At 43.4% G+C, this 13,463-nt stretch overlaps 1 protein-coding gene and 1 pseudogene across 1 annotated transcript in view; both read left to right on the top strand.

Annotated features, from left to right (window-relative positions):
* Positions 1-13,463, top strand: part of onecut — a 161,371-nt gene that overhangs the window by 123,890 nt on the left and 24,018 nt on the right. The gene's annotated exons all lie outside the window — the stretch shown is intronic.
* On the top strand, positions 3,051-4,678 carry LOC137234886 (ribonucleoside-diphosphate reductase large subunit-like; annotated as a pseudogene).

Raw genomic sequence — 13,463 nt, 5'->3', positions numbered from 1 at the left:
TCCAGAAACGGTACAAGTGGAAACATCCACAACCTAATCTAAAAACCGGAGACCTAGTTGTTATCAAAGAGGACAACCTCCAACCCAACGAGTGGAGAATGGGAAGAATCGTCAACACACACCCAGGTTCTGATAACCGTGTGCGTGTTGTTGACGTTCATACAACCAAGGGACAAATAACTAGACCTATTACGAAATTGGTACTCCTTCCGTCCCACGACAAGGAGGATTAAATTTAAGGTGCCAAATTCCGCCTTAAAAACCCCCAAAAACCAAAATTCTATTTCCCCGACTACCTAAAATCAGAGGCCCACGGTTGGTGATGGCATGGAAAGCATATTAAGGAACCCGCGTCTTCGTGTCTCTCTATCCCTAAGCCTACGTTTCTCCCGAGCCGTATATTATAATCAACCCCCGGTCTCGTGATGGTGCGGGTCTACCGGAGGGGAATCCTAAAACGTACTACGCGATGGCAATGGTGAAAGGGAGCACGGGACATAAAGACGCGTTCAACCACGCGCCGCGATGCCCCGCTATCCCTAAGCTTGTGTCTCTCCCGAGGCCCTAATTATAATCAACCCCCGGTCTCGTGATGGTGCGAGTCTACCGGAGGGCGATCCTATATCTTCTTTTTTTGTTCTCTACCCCCGGTATCGTGTCGAGTCTACCGGAGGGAATCCTACACCTGACTACTGGTGGGTAATGGGGAAAGGGAGCGAGATGCACGAAGACACGGGAGAGCTTACCAAAAGCTCGCAAACAAACCGCATTTTTTTCTATGTTTCTTTAACAAGATTAACCGGGGGCCCCCTGAACAGAAAATCCCCAAGTTCACTCGCTCGCCCCGAGCGAGGACACCAGAAACCATCCCATTAACTCGTTATCCCATAACGAGGACATCATAAAAACCTACCGCGGAAGGGCTAACCGATCTGCCACAGAATCTAAGGGCTTTCGGCCTTGGTATATTTTAAATTTCCAAAAGTCAACCCACATTCACTCGCCCCGAGCGAGGACACCAGAACCCTAACGCAGATCCTCTGTCTGACAGAGAACATAAATGCACTCGGCTAAAGGCACGAGGCCAACAGGAGTTTCATCTCATAAATAATACAATTAATAAAAAAAAATCAAATAAAGTTCGTTTAAGAGGCATGGAAGTTTTTCCCCATTATAAACAGAGCATATACTGATAATTAATTGAAACTCGAACAATCACATATCGTTATGATCTGATTATTTGGAAATCAGTTTTTCAGATCACTGAAGGATGGCCACAATTCTAATGGGTTGTGGGAGAACCCAAGAAATGTTTTAAATGCAGTCATTCTCTCTTAGAAAGTAAAACGTTTATGTCATAATTTTAACTCGCGAATCGGATTAACGAAATATGGTGAATAGGGGTTTCTCATAGTTACGAATGGATTGACAGATTCCTTTTTATCGTCTCACTGAACAAGCACATCCAAAACCAGCGCCCCCCCCCCCTCCCCCCCTAATTTTTGTTCTTTATCAAACCGATAACTTTGTCGCATGTAAGTAGCATAGTTTCACGGGTCCTTTATTCTACAAAGGGTCGTGACAGGCTCATTTTCGCAAACCTCCTATAAATTATTGCTCAGATTTGGCACCCAATTGCAACAATTCTTTCCCTTGCTGGTCATAATTTTGATACACAAATTTTAATGGTTAGGGAATTATTTTTAAAATTTTACCTCGGTAGTGCCGTAATGTTGTTTGATTGTTTTGTGAAAGTGACAGCAAGGTGCAAAATCCAAACGATTGACCCGTTAGGGACTATGTTTTGAAGGCTATTAATTACTTTGCAATTGCGTCGTGCTCCGTAAGACATGACCCTCCATTTCTTCCAGCATTTTCCCCGCGGACGGCCTCGACGTCGACCTATACAAACATTTAAATGTTATTCGGTCCTGTGTTTATTTTCAAACTTCGATTACTACATAGTAAGAATTTACGAACCATTGTATACAGTTTATACAATACAAATACAATTATATAAAGTGAATTAGTACAATAATTTAACAAATTCATTGAATTCCGCTGCACTTACACTGCTATTATCCTTCTTGGATTTGATTTTTTACATCATCTCACACCTTTACGGTCTGCACATAATAAATTAACCAGCTTTTGCAGCTCTTTTGCATCATGCATATTATTTGCTTGCAGTATGTCGCCGACTCCCTTTCGCAACAACAAATCAAATTGATGTACCACAGATTGTACGGATCCAATGTTATAATCGCGCATTTAATTTGTCATTGGCTGTAGGTTATTTTCCAATGTTTTATCTAGAAATACCAAAGCTTGAGTTCTCAAATTTGTATAATCATCATATTCAACATTTAACTGGTCCATTCACTACCCCTTACGCTCCTTTTAACTAATGTTATATAACCCAGGCAACCTAAAGGTAATCAAACAATCCAACGTGTGCGCAGACGAAGCCCGTCCTGGATAGTTTTAACTACACTAGGCCTCAACTGTTCATCAAAACCAGCGATAATTGCGCAACCAACAGGCACGAATGAATATTTATCTGTCCTTTGCACAACTAAATCGAGACGACCTAAAAGTAGATTTGCACTATGTAGGCCATGGGCTCTAGCTACTAAATGTGGTAGGGAATGTACGGCCCCACTTTTTGAGTCAGAGATATTATCACTGGACGTGGCGCAAAGCAGATCGTTGGTGCATAAGCAGAGTATATTTTGCTCCCTACTGTTTGCTAACTACCGGAATGAGCCCTGCGGTGATAAATATTCTTAAATCAGGACTCCTGATCGGTGCCTGACCATAAAACATATCTAGTTTCTGATCTTAGCTGATGCAGAGTGGGAAAGCATCGCATCATTGACATACCTGCAGCTGGTGGTGCTAAAAAGCAACAACGGCAACTGCCTACACCCATTCCATGTATGAGATCCAACAGTAGGAAGTTTGTTAGGTTGGCCATTAACGGTGACCCAGCTGTTTTCGGTTGTGCCTCTTAACAGATTACCTGAACGTTTCGCAGCTTGAAAAAAATTAGCCGCATTTTGCATGTGCCGATAGTATTTGTAAAGAAATTTTTTTATACAATTGTAAAAATGAAGTCTTCTAAATTATACGTAATTAAGCGAGATGGACGTAAAGAGGATATACACTTCGATAAAATTACTTCACGCGTACAAAAGCTTTGCTATGGACTCAACATGGATTTCATTGATCCGGTAGCCATCACATTAAAAGTTTATATTGCGGTGTCAATACACAAGACCTTGATAGCTTGGCAGCGGAAATTGCAGCAAGTCTTACAACACAACATGCCGACTATGCAACGCTAGCTGCACGTATTGCTATATCAAATTTACACAAAGAAACGAACACACGAAACTCAGATGTTATTAGTGCATTGTATTATCATGTGATCGACGAAACTGGCTTAGCTACACCCATAATATCAGATTTTCTTTATGAAGTGGTAAAGAAAAATGCTGATCGCTTAAATTCAGCTATAATATACGATCATGATCTCGGTTACAATTATTTTGGTTTCAAAACGCTAGAGCGTTCTTATTTGCTTAAACTCAATGGTAAAATAGTTGAGCGTCCACAGCATATGTTAGTGCGTGTTTCCATTGGTATACATGGTGAAGATATTGATGCTGCTATTGAAACATACAACTTACTATCCGAACGTTATTTTACACATGCTTCACCAACTCTCTTTGCTGCAGCTACTAGACAACCACAGTTATCATCGTGTTTCCTTTTAACTATGGTTGCTGATTCGAGTGATGGCATATTCACTTCAGCTCACCAATGTGCTGTAATTTCCAAATCAGCGGGTGGTATTGGACTAAATGTACATTGTATACGCGCAAAAGGCACAGCAATTGCGGGCACCAATGGCACATCAAATGGTTGGGTACCAATGTTAAGAGTATTCAATAATGTATCACGTTATGTTATGAGTTTTTGGATTTAAAGAAATATACTGGCAAAGAAGAGCGTAGAGCTAGAGATTTATTTTACGCTCTATGGATACCAGATCTGTTTATGAAACGGGTTGAAGCTAATGAAGATTGGTCGCTTATTTGCCCACACAAATGTCCTGGCTTGCATGAAGTATGGGGCGATGAGTTTAAAAAATTGTATACTAAATATGAGTAATCGGGACGTGCTAATAAGAAAGTAAAAGCACAAAGCCTTTGGTTTGCCATTATAGAATCGCAAGTAGAGACAGGCAAACCGTATATGCTGTACAAGGATGTACGTAATAGAAAGGTAATCAACAAAATGTTGGCACCATTAAATGTAGTAATTTATGCACAGAAATCGTTGAGTATTCAGCACCAGATGAAGTAGCAGTGTGTAATTTTTAGCATCGATTCCGCTTAATATTTTTGTAACACCAGAAAAAACTTACAATTTTAAGCGTTTGAAGGAGGTTACAAAGACTGTCACACGCAATCTAAATAAAATAATCGATGTAAATCATTATCCATTGCCTGAGGCAAAGAAATCCAACTTCAGACATCGTCCGATTGTTATTGGCATACAGGGTTTTGCAGACGCCTGAATTCTTAAGCGTTATCCACACGAGAGTGAGCAGGCTGCACTCTTAAATCAACCTATGAAACGTATGAGGGTTCACCAGTCAGTAATGATATGAGCCAGCCACCTAAAACAAAAAAGAAAAGAAATCAAAAGTTGTCAATGAAATAAAAGAAATAAAAAATTCAAAAATGAAATAAAATAAAATCTAACCTACGACATACTTACCGAGTTTCCATGCTCGCTAACTCGACCCCCAATGGTTCTTCCACAAAGAAAAAAAACAAGATCGACATTGTTTTTAAACTTTATTTTTTTTAACCTAATAACCCAAATCCACTTCATGAAAATAAAAAACAAAACGAAATCATGTGCAAACCAAAATGGCAAAATCTCCTCGCACATCTAAATGGCCTAATGCATCCGAGTTCGGTGCCGGGACAGTGACGCGGACGAAACATACTGCTTCGGGCAATCCCAGCACCGAAACGGAAGTAATCTCATATGCCCATTTAAGTGGGCTACCAAACACGAAACGGTAGAGATGGTGCGGGCGCACACACGACATTGGAACGCACCGTGGGGTGGCCGCCGCCACCACAATATGCCCTCGAGACTCACGTAGCACGCCCTGTACCAGGCGTTAGTATTCCCACGCAGGTGAACCAAAGAGGCGTCCGCAGAGCTCTGAGGACACTGGGGTTCACGCGCCTCAGCCCTTCCGCCACCGCCTGCTGCACCAGCTCGTCCGGTGCGTAGCAAATATAGGAGCCCCTCCGCCGCTCAGGATATAGTATATCCGCCACTACGTGTATGGGCTCCTCATCCTCAGTCTGCAAACTTACTATGAGTAATTGCACCGGTTCCATCTGAAACGAAAAAGAAAAAGAAAAAAAGAAAAGAACCATTAGGACAAATATTAAAATACCTTATAATTATCTCGTACTTACGTCGTTCCACGTTGGCTTTTGCTTAGATAGTGACAATATAGCAGAAGGCATGTACTCACCACAACCTTCCAGTAACGGGCCCTTAAAATCCCGGTTCCGTGGCTATAGCAAAAGGAATCAGGGCTGCCAAAAACCCTTATAAGTACATATCACCCATACCTTTTGCGTGTATAATCCATAAACACCATAATTTTCCACGAGATGGCAACCCACGGCACAACACCGACAGTTTCATTAGTGCTGTCATATTAAGAAAGAAAAAAAGCGGATACCGATAACTACACCAAAGCAGTACCGAAAACCGCAAAACATCAGAATCGGTACTGACGTGTTTTTGTCGAATATGGGCATCTAATGCAGTACCAACCAGTCATACACAACAAAGGAATTCAAAAAAAAAAAAGGAAAACAAAACAAAAAAAATTTCTTTGTAAAAAAAAATGTTTAATTTTTTGTGCAAGGAGAGGTCTTTTACCCTTTACGTTTTTTGGGCCCTGTTTTCTGGCTGTGGGCGGGACTTGTTGTTTTTCAACAACAAACATCACAAACAGTCATTATAAGGGCTCGGTACAAAAACAATCCGAGTCCCGAAATAAAAGAATCCCGACATGACAAAGTCCCGAAATTAGAAAAAGTCAAATGTTTCTACTGGCTTAGTGTGCTACTGCCCCAGTGACCTAGTTTTTTTTTAAGGGCAAGCAAATACATATATATATATATATATATATATATATATTCGCACGCCACAAACACACCATACCAGCTATCAGCTGACCAATAAATACACGACAAGGTTGCATGGTACATTTAGCATAATGGTACGTGTAGATAGAACGCGTCGCGGAGAACGCATCGCCAATCTGAAAATTTATGTCAGGTGAACGTAAATAACGCATCTCTGCTTGGTAAGAATTGTATTTAATAATATGCTTCGCATATGCACTTAATTCATCTATTTTAACATACGTTTTGTAATAAAACAGCTCCGCTTCACCCAACCAACCTCACGGTCACTCGCCCTGGCACCTCAAAAGATGCCACACCTCCTCCAACAAAAAAGGTAGTCGCCCCGAGAGCGACACGATACATTAGACGCTGGAACGGAGACCTCGGCCTCTTCGTCCAGCCCAGAAAAACCTAAACAAAAATAATGCGAGTCTGGAACGGAGACTTCGACTTCTTCGTCCAACCAAACAAAAATTATGCGAATCTGGAACGGAGGCCGCGGCCTCTCCGTCCAAAAAAAAAAAAATGTTTCCCAGTCTGGAACGGAGACCTCGGCCTCTTAGTCCAGCACGATTGACCTTCTACGTCATATCACTTCATGGATTCTATATATATCTAAGAATTATGTATAACCAAAGGCAAGATATATTCACTTTCCTCCACTTCTAATGTTTATTTTTCATCCTAGCTTAGGTGGCATGCTGCGCAAGTCGGGCAGGACTCCCGGTCACCCGCGATGCTGGCGAAATATGCGATTTAGGTTAAGTTTAGTTTTAATGCAAACGTTTTTCTCGTTGCTTTTCAGCGGTCGGAGATCGGTGGGGATAAAACGATGTTGCGTATCGTAAGGGGGCCGGCATGTTTAGGCAGGATGCCTAACTTTTCGGTATCTGATTGCGATCCCCCCAATGCAACTCTGCAAATCGATACTCGATACTCGTTTTAATTGGTAGAAGTTGGTCGAAGGCAGTTCAAAAGGTTTGCTGCTAGAAACCCTCGGTTCTGCAACCGGTACGAGGAGGAAGAAGCGTCGAATGGCAGAATGAAGAGGCAACGTTCGGCAGAAGGCGACAAGCCTGCTTTCAAGAGGCAGAAAGGACCCAGTCCTACAGCCGCGAGGCAGGGCAGTCGCATAGACAAGACAAGTAGGCCCAAAGCTGTAAGACAGATGGGTTCCAATAGCGAGGTAGCAAACTACCTCGAAAGCTGCCAGTCAGAGGGAAGTTCCAACTACGGAAGTAGGAGATAAGCCAAATGGAGATAACGCTAAGACTCCGGTGTTCTCGGAGGTTCCAAAGGGAGATAACACTAAGACTCCTGCTTTTCCCGAGAAGATGAGTGATGTGGCAAAGCAGTCACTGACTGTGGCGCTGGTTGATCGTAGCAGTCCGTTCGGACAAATGACTACTTAAAGGTGGAGATCTGTGGAAAGGGATCTTATTAGCTTAATGCTTAAGATGATGCGGGAACAACCAAGTAAGCCCCTTCCAACCTTTGATTCGGGGGGATGGTATAATGGGTTGAAGATGATAGCGTGCGACAACATCGCGAGCTTGCGGTGGCTGGAGGAAGCCGTTCCAAACCTCCAAAGGCAAGGCACGAATGCGCGGTTTGAGGTGGTGGATAAAGCGGAAATCCCCACGGTACCAAAAGTTAAGGTATGGATACCATGCGTGATGAAGTCGGAGGATACACTGCGACTTCTGCAGAATCAGAATCCGAACATACCGACACAGGATTGGAAGGTACTTACTGTATCTCGGCCTACCGAGGATGGTCAGTTCTACATCTTCCAAATAAACAAGCAGGCGGAGGATATTTTGTACACGCAGCTTGGCAAAATGTCCTTTGGCACTGACAAAATTTACATGCGACTCAGGAAAAGAAGTCCCGAGGATAAAAATCCTAACACGCTGGAAGTGGGCGAAGTCGAAAAGGACCTCAGAAGCCTAAGGGAAAAAAGTCAGGTGGAGGTCCCCGACGTCACCACGAACGTGCTAGAAGAGGACCAACCGCTAAATGGTGCTGTGACTCGCACAGAGGAACACACGGCACAACATTCACGAGGGGCTGAAGGGGGCCACGAATACTCTAAACCAAAAAGGCAAGAGGAGGACGACGACGTCAAGACGAAGGTGCTGGAGGGGGACAAACAGCCCAATGGTGCTGCTAGTCCTACAGATAAACCTCCAACACAGTAAAGTGGCGTCGAGCGAACTCCTCCTAACCCTTGAGGAGGGTTCGTTTGACGTGGCGCTGATCCAGGAGCCGTGGCTCTCATCGGGAGGAAAGGTTTCTGCACTTAGCGCGCGAGGGTTTGGCGTTTACTACGCACAAACGGAAGGACGGGTGCGAGCTGTAGTAATGGTAAGGAAACAGCTGCATTCATATATGCTGCCTAATTACACCACCGAGGATCTCGTAGCGGTGGCCGTTGAGCAAAAGAATAAGCAGGCATTTATCCTGGCGTCCTGCTACATGGCCCAAGCTGCGGAGGTTCCACCGATGGAGTGCAAAAGGCTAGTACAGGAGGAAGGGCGCAAAGGGCGGTTGGTCATAGGCGCAGATGCAAATGCGCACCACAATGCGTGGGGAGGAGCAGATACGAACGAGAGAGGCGAATCTCTATTTTGTTACATCCTGCAAACCAATTTGCAGATAGCCAACAGGGGAAATGTTCCTACATACATTGGTCCAACATCCAGCAATGTTCTGGATATTACATTGAGCTCCGAGCGTGATATATCAAGGTATGATTGAATGGTTCTCGATAGACCATCCTTCTCCGACCATGCGTATATAAGCTTCAGCATCCCACTAAAGAGGGTAGAGAAGGGAGGAACCTTTAGAAACCCTAGGGCAACGAATTGGACTAAATTCCAGAAACATGTAGAAACGAAACTGGGACAACCCAAAGAGGTTGCTAATGTAGAGGAACTGGAGGAGTCGAATGAATTCCTAACAAGGACGCTTATGACTGCGTATAACAAAGCTTGCCCTCTAAGAAGATTCAGAGGAAAAGCAAAGCCGCCATGGTGGAGCAATGAGCTGAGTCTTCTAAGAAGACAGGTAAAAGAAATGTTTAAACTCGCAAAGACCGCGGAAAGCGAAGCGTGTCGGGACGAGTACAGGGATCTACTGAGGATCTACAAGCGTGAAATTACCAGGGCGAAGAGAAAATCATGGAAAAGTTTCTGTACGGACATAGAGTGCTCCAGTGAAACAGCACGGTTGAAAAAAGTCCTAGCAAAGGGAAACATAGTCCAGGGACTTATAAAGAAAGAGAACGGGGAATGGTCACGTGATAGTGAGGAATCCCTTGAGGTGCTTCTCGATACAAATTTCCCATCGGGAGACGGTTTAGAAGAACCAGCAGACATCACTCACACTTCGATCACGGAGCTAGTGGTGCCGGGCTTGGTGACCGATACCAAGATCGAGTGGGCAGTGAAGACGTTTTCTAAGTTTAAATCGCCGGGCCCAGATGGTATATTCCCGGCCATGCTACAAGTCTCAAGTGGGGCGGTCATGGAATGGCTTAAAATAATATTCGATGGGTGCATAAGACTGAATCATGTACCGCACTCTTGGAGAACTGCTCGTGTAGCTTTTCTACCAAAGGCGGGGAAGATCGGTCACGTGTATCCCAAAGACTATAGACCCATTAGCTTAACATCATTTCTGCTCAAAACCTTTGAGTATCTGATATATGTGTACATAAAGTCCAACGTGGATGAAAAGCTGCTCTCCACAACACAGCATGCGTACACCAAAGGCAAGTCCGTAGACACCGCATTGCATAGGGTGGTAATAAGCATAGAGAAATCCCTGGAATATAAGGAGTATGCTCTAGGAGTCTTCTTGGACATTGCCGGGGCTTTCATTAATGTTGCAAAATGGGCGATTATGGATGGTCTTAATTACATTAAAGTACATCCTGCCTTAATCAGATGGATCGGATGCATGTTAAATTGCAGAAAGATTACATCACAATGGGGATTGTACGAGGCCACGAAATCAGTGGACAGGGGCACGCCGCAGGGAGGGGTGCTATCACCTCTGCTGTGGACACTGGTCATCAACCAACTGCTCAGGCAATTCGATGAGGGACCCGTAAAACTTACGGCTTACGCAGATGACGTTGCAATTGTCATAAGTGGAAAATGCCTTCCAACGATTAGTTCTTTGATGGATCGGGCGCTTCGGGATATTCATACCTGGGCATCTAATGTCGGGCTGAAAGTCAATGCGGAGAAGACGGATATGGTCTTGTTTACAAAGAGGTACAAGGTCCCAAATTGGACCAGGCCTAAGTTAGGAGCGGTGACCTTACAGGAGAAACCTTGCACAAAATATCTAGGAATCATCCTAGACAGTAAGCTGTAATGGATGCTCAACTTGTAGGAGAGGGTCAAGAAGGCCTCAACAGCACTCTATGCATGTAAAAGAATGCTGGGGTGTACTTGGGGCCTATCGCCCTCTCTTTCTCATTGGGTTTTTACAGCGATTGTAAGCCCTATTCTATACTATGGAGTTCTTGTTTGGTGGAAAGCCACACAAAAAAGAACATACCTCAAAAAATTAGAGGGGGTATGCAGACTATCGATGCTTTGCATTACGGGAGCCCTGAAAACAACCCCGACGGCTGCACTGTATGCCATTCTGCACATTCCACCTGTAGACCTGGTAGCAAAGAACAAAGCGTTAACGATCGCAACCAGGCTCGATGCTTCGGGGCAGCTTGAGCGCCGACCATATGGCCATAGTAGTATAGCGTCCTCAGTCACAAGACGAACAGACTACACGATTCCCTACCTGCACTTTGAGGGAGATCTTAAGGCCACAATAGAGGTGGACGGTTGGCGCAAGGGTGCGCAAATGGCGGACGAGGCGATACATGTGTACACCGATGGTTCCAAAATAGTGGAAGGAGTAGGGTCTGCGGTATACTGCGCTGATCCGGAATTAAGCAGATCCTACAGGCTGCCGGATTACTGTAGCGTTTTTCAAGCGGAAATATTAGCCGTAACCAAAGCAGTAGAAACCCTGGAAGAGAATAGCTTAAGCTGCAACCGTGTTAACTTTTATATTGACAGTCAAGCAGCAATTAAGGCAATAATCTCGCATAGCACAGCATCTAAATGCGTGTTAGAGTGTAAGCAGTCTCTGGAGAGAATCGGGACAGGGAGAAGCATACATCTATATTGGGTCCCAGGGCATATGGGAATAGATGGGAATGAAAAAGCGGACGAATTAGGTAAAAAGGGCGCATCCCTTGAAGCTTGCTCCGTAGACGTCCCAATTAGATTGGGCGAGATTAAGCGAATGCGAGAGGTGCACATGATCGACCAAGCAGAAAAGGCGTGGGTTCAAGCGCGGGGCTGTAAAGTGTCGAAGATTATGTGTAGGTCTTACAACCTTAGACTAACACAGTTGCTTCTATCATTAAAAGAGAGGACTGTAGACTCATGACGGGTATTCTGACTGAACATTGCCTTCTGGCGTCGCATGCCTTTAAATTAGGCTTGGTCAGTGATAGCAGGTGTAGGAAGTGCGGGTTGGAGGAGGAAACGATCGAGCACGTTCTGTGCTCGTGCCCTGCACTTGCCAGGCTAAGACTCTAGCTATTAGGAGTGATACAGCTGTCAGATCTAGAAGCAGCAAGTGGCTTAAGTCCTAGGAAGCTTCTAGTATTTGCCAAGAGGACGGAGTTATTTCATAACATAGGTCCTGGTTTTTGATAGGGGTTTTCAGTTTGGTCGTTAAAACAAACTTCTGGTAACACTACGGACTCAATCAGTCTATGTGAGGTCCTCATGGACCGGCCAGTTCAACCTACCTACCTACCTACTCGTTTTAATTTATAACCACCCACACCATCACCGCCACATGCATGTGCATGCATGTACATGCACGTGTATGTGTGCTTTATTTATTTATTTATTTATTTATTTATTTGTTTAAGTCTATGAATTTTAATCCTTACAGACTATGATACAAGGAAAATTTAAAAAATACTTATGCCTAAAAGTAATCGGTTTACTTAGAAAGCAGACTTCAAAATATTCATAAATTCAGCTCTTTGTATAGAAAAATCAAGAGCAACGGAATTACTTATTGAGTTAAGCTCCCGAATAGCACGCGTAATGGGAGCATTACCAGCGTAATTCGTTCTGAAATAATCGTAATAAAATGGAAAGGAATTTCTGAGAGATCTTTGGGGAACATTAAATCGAATCCTTTCCAGCAAATAAGGGCAATCAATGTAGCCATTAATAACGTTATACATGAATGACAAGCACAGTATAGATCTACGATTTTCCAAAGACTTGAGGCTTAAAAGTAAAAGACGTGCAGAGTAGGAAGGAATCGGCTCCGAAAAGTTTAACGGGCGAAGGGCATATTTAAGGAAAATTTTTTGAATTCTCTCAATTCTACAAATGGCCGTTTGGTTGCTTGGTCTCCAAATGAAGACAGCATATTCAATGTGAGATCTAACGTATGACGTGTAGAGCACCTTAAAGGTATAGGGGTCTGAGAATTTTGAAGCATTGCGCCTTACAAATCCGAGCATAGAATATGCTTTCGACGTTACGTAGTTAATGTGATTAATGAAGGAAAACCTTTTGTCAAAAACGACACCCAGGTCTTTAATCTCGTCAACACATTGAAGTTCACAGTTAGATATACTGTATTTTGTAGAGAAATTGTTAGTTGATTTTGAATAAACTATTTGGAAGCATTTTTGCGTATTTAAAGAGAGACAGGAGTCAGGCACCATTGGTGAAGCTTATTTATATCATCCTGCAGCTTTATGGCATCTTCTTGCGATTTAATAGCTGAGAATATTTTTAAGTCATCTGCATAAAGTAAACACTTTGCAAACGAAAAACAACTGCTGATGTCATTAATAAATAATATAAATAAAAGTGGGCCTAGTATACTTCCCTGGGGAACGCCAGAAGTCGCAACGAACGGACTAGACATTTTCCCATCAATGGTAACAACGCAGTGTCTATTACTTAAATAAGAACGAATCCACAAAAGAAACGTTGAATGAAAACCGATACAGCTTAATTTTTTTATCAGAACTGTGTGAGGAACTCTATCAAAAGCTTTGGAAAAGTCAGTGTAAATGCAATCAACCTGTAGTCCAGCAGAGAAAGAATCTACACAGTATTCGCTAAAAACAGCAAGATTTGAAACCGTGGACCTATCAGCAACAAA

The sequence above is a fragment of the Eurosta solidaginis genome, chromosome X (assembly GCF_040869045.1).
Source record: "Eurosta solidaginis isolate ZX-2024a chromosome X, ASM4086904v1, whole genome shotgun sequence".
Taxonomy (NCBI): Eukaryota; Metazoa; Arthropoda; class Insecta; order Diptera; family Tephritidae; genus Eurosta; species Eurosta solidaginis.
The sequence above is the reverse complement of the archived record's forward strand: the minus strand, read 5'-3'. Positions and strand labels throughout refer to the sequence as shown.